The sequence below is a fragment of the Eretmochelys imbricata genome, chromosome 14 (assembly GCF_965152235.1).
Source record: "Eretmochelys imbricata isolate rEreImb1 chromosome 14, rEreImb1.hap1, whole genome shotgun sequence".
Lineage (NCBI taxonomy): Eukaryota > Metazoa > Chordata > Testudines > Cheloniidae > Eretmochelys > Eretmochelys imbricata.
Window position 1 is genome coordinate 50,451,763 of NC_135585.1, and position 6,042 is coordinate 50,457,804.

Genomic DNA, 6,042 nt, shown 5'->3' on the forward strand with positions numbered 1-6,042 from the left:
AGGAAAACACTTATCTAAAGATAGTTTTAATTAAGATATCTTTGAGCTATAATGTATCTCATCAGGGAATAGGGATTATAGATTCTAATTCTATAGTATGAGACAATATATTCATGTAATGTTTAAGAAAAGTTTTGTCAATGAGCTCCTATAGTTCATTCATTAAGGACCCAATTTTACAGGGTTCCATAGGCTTCTGTGTAGATTATTTAGGCTAATCTATCCATCTACCCAGTGCTTAGTCTCGAAGATCCAGTCAGAGATGCTTAGTTTTCCAGTTTTCAGACTGTGGCTTTGTGTTTCCAGAGGTAACATGCTTGTTAACAGCAAAAATGTTTTAAAATAAATTAATATATAGAGGTGAGAAATAACAGACCTCACCTCTATTGTCCCTCTGCAAATTTGTGTACACAGAGTCAATCCCTTACCTCTCTCCAAAAGTGCAAAGTTTCAAAAACTTGAATGAATAGAAGACTGTTGGAGGCGGAATAGATCTGGACAAGGAGAAGATGTCTGGAGATAAATGTGAGATGTGATGGACATATGCTTTTCTGTTAAAATATTATATCTTTGCTGTTAAAGAAAAAAATCCAGAATACTTAACGTTGTTGTTTTTTTATTTAAATAAAACAATTTAAATGTCTGTCTGGTGATGTTCTCCTCCTAATACAGCATGACACGAATGAAATAACCAAACAATGATATAACCAAATGAAAATAAATGAAATGAAATAACCAAACATTCATTGTCTGATATAACTGTAAAACTCATCTGAAAAGTTTTCAAAATAAATCACTGTTTAAAAATGTATTGTGTGTACCTTCTAAAAATGAAACCTACATTTATCTCTGAGTTGTGAAGAATATGTATTAAGGTTATTACAACCGACAAGAATGCACTTTTATGTAGAACACCATGATGAAATCAAATCAACCCTGCTGCTTCCCTGTGTGAACAACAAACCCCTCCGTGCTCTGCTCACACACAGCCACTAGCATCCAAACTCACTCCTGACTGCACTGTACTGAGTGTGACTAGCCAGACACTTATGAAGATACTAAAGGACACAGCAACATCAGCCAGTTTTCTACTCCCAGCCTTGCACCCCGGGAATCTGCATCTTGGACTGCTCAGTCTGTTCACTTTGCTGGACAAACTCAATAATTAGTGGGTCATCCCCCCCACAAAGGGGTCGGATTAGGCCACAGTCTTGTTCTCTCAACTCTTATCCCCCAAACACTTCAATGAAAACACACAGGTCCAGACAAAACACTAACCGCGGCCAATGGGAGCTTCGGGGGAGGTAACTGGATCCCTGTGCTCTCCCTCCCTCAGGTCCCGGCAACTTCCTGGAGCGGTGCGGGGGCAGGGCAGATAAGCGGGAGGGGGGGGGTCCACGGGGAGCTGGCAGGCCATAGAAAATAACCCCATGTGTTTGAGACCCCTGACTTACGGGGTCTTTCTCCTCTGTGGCTTAACTGATGTCTAATTAGTTGTGACTTCCAAATGAAACATTTCCCGCATTTGAGGCATTGAGAGGGTTTCTCTCCATAGTGGTTTCTCCCATGGTTATTAAGATCTGAGAGCTTATTGAAGCTTTTGCCATGGTCCAAGCATTGAAGGGGTGTCTCTCCAGTATGGATTGTCCGACGTGTCACAAGCTGTGATCTCACAATGAATCCTTTCCCACACTGCAGACAGTGCCAGGGTGTCTCTTCCTTGGGATTTGTCTGCTGCGCTCTGGGATCTTCATCTCCTCCCCCACCATTAGTAGATTCATCCACTTTGTTCCTGGGGTGGTTTCCCAGAAGCCTCTCTGACCTGTGCCAATTTCCCCAGGCTTCTCCCTGCTCCCAGGAATGGGAAAAATTCCCTTCAGCTCCTCCCACCAAGGGCCCCTGTGGTTGCACTTCTCCAGGAACTTCCTGATGATGATTCCGGTCCTTGTTCTCAGCACCTGCTGGGAGAGACACAATTCAGACAGGAGTCATTGTGCTGGGGAGAAACAGGAATAGCACCGAGGGACAACCTAACACAAAGACTGAGCAATTGGATTCTGCTTCCACATCCCACCCAAACACTGACAAGGAAGGAAAGCTGGGAAGCAAACTCCTGCAGCTAAGAGGCTGGGTGGAATGCCCTGAGCGATAACTCCTGACTACAGCCCTGTCCTGGCTGACATGAGAAAGAACTGGGGGCATTACTCACACCTCATTTTGGGATTCTCAACTTTTTTCTTATTTCTCCACATGGTTTCTGTGTCAGTCCTCACCTGTGTGGGTGCATCTCAGAAGCCTTCCTTCCTTCCAGGCCTGGAGATCAGGCACCCACGGCTCTTCCTCTCATTCCAGCTGGGCGATCAGCTCAGGTTTGGGAATGGGACATCCTGTGCAGAAGGCGAAATCAGACCAGATCAGGGTGCATGGAGCATTGGTGGAGGATTTGTTACTAAGGACATTCCGTGAGTGGAACCTGTCCCTGTGATCTGCTGGAGGAACGTGGAATCCAAGAGGATTGGGAAATTATCACTGAGCCCCGTTCCACAGATGAAGTTGTCTGGGGAGGTGAGTTGAATTATTATTACACCCTCACTAGGCGTTCCCAGGATCTGTGCGCTCTGGGGGCCTTGCTGACTCACACACAGGTCTGCACTTAAGACCCTGCCTCTTCCTAAACCTGCAGAGCCCAGAGCCCTCCCCATGCATGGAGCTAGTCTCAAGAAGGGAAGTGAACAGTGATTGTATGTGCAGCCAAGAAACAAGACAGGACAATGCTGGATTTATGCCCCTTAAAAGCTGGAGGGGTGGGGATGGTTTAGCGTGTCCATTGGGTTTTGACAACCTTGTCTCACTGGAGAGGGCAAGGAGATGCAAGTATTTCTCACATAGCAGCTGTGCATTATGGAACCCATTTGGCTCTGATCTAACTGACCGGGAACGAACCGGACCACATTCAGATACGCAGGTCCCACGGCTTCTAATAACTGAGGGGACAGGAATCCCTTACCCAGCGAGGTCACCGTCTCGTAGTTCTCCTGCATGATGTTCCTGTAAAGGGCTCCCTATGCGGGGTCCAGCAGAGTCCCCTGCCCTTGGGTGAAATAAATAGCCACCTCCTCGAAGTTCACCGGCATCTGAAACGCCAAGAGTCCCTCACTCAGCACTTGCTGCCCCATATACAATCCCACTAGTCACGGGAAAGGAAAAAAACTGTAAAGCTGTGGGAGGGCCAGAGTAGCAGAATCCCACCCTCACCCTGCTCAGAGCAGCCAGGAGGCTTCAGGGGGTGGAGAAGGTGAGAGCTCCTTGTCCGCCCCAGCACAGGGAGCAGAGCAGGGTCTTCTCATTTCCCACACGCTTGCCAGCCACAGGCGGAGACGGGAAGCAGAGCTTTGAGCTGGGGACGGGACAGGAATCCTGACAGCTTCCCTTCGTATTTCACAGCAGCCTCTGGCCAGTAAGGTCAGGCTCCAGCACTGGGAGTCTTGAAAATGTTCCCAGCCCTGCCGAGGGGGTTTATATCCTGTTTGAGAAATGGGGGAATTTCCCCTCTCCCCTCCCCTGCCACCAATGGGCCTACTCAGAAACTCAGCAGGTTTCTCACACCCTGTCTCCTCCCTGCCTCTCCCTCCCCCCGCCCAGCAGCTCCCTGAAAATCCCCTACCTGAGCTGGCTCCATTACAGCCACTTCCCTTCCCTGTCTCCTGGAAGGCAGGATGATCTGGAGCAAAACATGGACATGATTCCTCAGCCTGTCGGGGTGACAGGGGCGATGGGCGAGGTTACAGAAGGGGCTTCAGTCCATGTCACCCCCAGATTCCCTCCAGGCTCTTTAGACCCTCCCAGTAACAGGAACTCAGAGCCAAATGCTAGAAAAAGAGAAGAACCAAAGGGGCCATTTGTGGGGATTGCCCCCCACTGCAGTGTAAACCCTTTTCCCTTAGCAGCAGCAGGAGCCCTCTGGTGGCATCACGTGAGAATGAGCTGCCCTGGACTCCCCCAGCATCCCCCAGGGACAGGCAGGCAGAGGCTGATCCCACTGGCCCATCCGTGGTCCCCCCTGCCAGAGCCAGCAGTGACTCCGGTCTGACTCTGGTGTGGCTGAGATCCGAGTCCTGCAGGGAAATCAGAGCAGGGCCGTGGGCAGACTCCACAACTTATCAGACACAGACCTCACCAGCATGGGTGTGTCTGACAATAACACACTGAGAGCCGTGTGTGTGTGTGTGTGGGCGGGAGGGGGGATAGGTTGGGTTTTTGCCTCTTAGCCTCTGCACCCTGTGGGGTTAGTCCCCCGATCACTCCCAAACGTGGTTTGACCAGTTCCAGGAGGAAAAGAGCTTCTCTCCGTTCCTCCCCAGCCTTGTGTCGGATGGGGTGGAGAAGCTGCCTTGGCAACTCCCCTCTCCTGCCTCCCCACATCCCCCCTTTCCCTTGCAGTGCCACCCACTCACATCTTCCCCCATTCCAGCCTCGCTCCCCTCAGCCTCACAATCCCCCGGATGCCCCTATCTTCCCTTCAATGCACCCCTGCCCCCATCCCAGCCTGTCCCCTGCATCCCCAGCACCCGCCTCCTGCCCCCACTCCACTCTCCCCGCACCTCTTTATCCTCCTCCCCCTACAGCCCAGGTGCATGTGTGTGTGGGGGGACACTGCTTCCTGGGGCAGCGGGATGAGTGGTTATTTAAACATGTGTCCCCAATTAAAGATTCTCCTGATCCCAAAGGAAAGTGATCAGGAACAGCCAGCATGGATTCACCAAGGGAAGGTCATGCCTGACTAATCTAATCGCCTTTTATCATGAGATTACTGGTTCTGTGGATGAAGGGAAAGCAGTGGATGTATTGTTTCTTGACTTTAGCAAAGCTTTTGACACGGTCTCCCACAGTATTCTTGTCAGCAAGTTAAGGAAGTATGGGCTGGATGAATGCACTATAGGGTGGGTAGAAAGCTGGCTAGATTGTCGGGCTCAACGGGTAGTGATCAATGGCTCCATGTCTAGTTAGCAGCCGGTGTCAAGTGGAGTGCCCCAGGGGTCGGTCCTGGGGCCGGTTTTGTTCAATATCTTCATAAATGATCTGGAGGATGGTGTGGATTGCACTCTCAGCAAATTTGCGGACGATACTAAACTGGGAGGAGTGGTAGATACGCTGGAGGGGAGGGATAGGATACAGAAGGACCTAGACAAATTGGAGGATTGGGCCAAAAGAAATCTGATGAGGTTCAATAAGGATAAGTGCAGGGTCCTGCACTTAGGACGGAAGAATCCTATGCACCGCTACAGACTAGGGACCGAATGGCTAGGCAGCAGTTCTGCGGAAAAGGACCTAGGGGTGACAGTGGACGAGAAGCTGGATATGAGTCAGCAGTGTGCCCTTGTTGCCAAGAAGGCCAATGGCATTTTGGGATGTATACGTAGGGGCATAGCGAGCAGATCGAGGGACGTGATCGTCCCCCTCTATTCGACATTGGTGAGGCCTCATCTGGAGTACTGTGTCCAGTTTTGGGCCCCACACTACAAGAAGGATGTGGATAAATTGGAGAGAGTCCAGCGAAGGGCAACAAAAATGATTAGGGGTCTAGAACACATGACTTATGAGGAGAGGCTGAGGGAGCTGGGATTGTTTAGCCTGCAGAAGAGAAGAATGAGGGGGGATTTGATAGCTGCTTTCAACTACCTGAAAGGGGGTTCCAAAGAGGATGGCTCTAGACTGTTCTCAATGGTAGCAGATGACAGAACGAGGAGTAATGGCTTCAAGTTGCAGTGGGGGAGGTTTAGATTGGATATTAGGAAAAACTTTTTCACTAAGAGGGTGGTGAAACACTGGAATGCGTTGCCTAGGGAGGTGGTGGAATCTCCTTCCTTGGAAGTTTTTAAGGTCAGGCTTGACAAAGCCCTGGCTGGGATGATTTAACTGGGAATTGGTCCTGCTTCGAGCAGGGGGTTGGACTAGATGACCTTCAGGGGTCCCTTCCAACCCTGATATTCTATGATTCTATGATTCTATGATCAGCTACACACCCAGGTCAATAGACAAATC

The 6,042-nt window shown here is 49.8% G+C and overlaps 1 protein-coding gene across 1 annotated transcript in view; it reads right to left on the reverse strand.

Moving 5' to 3' along the window:
- Positions 1–6,042, reverse strand: part of LOC144274658 (uncharacterized) — a 168,155-nt gene that overhangs the window by 153,781 nt on the left and 8,332 nt on the right. The gene's annotated exons all lie outside the window — the stretch shown is intronic.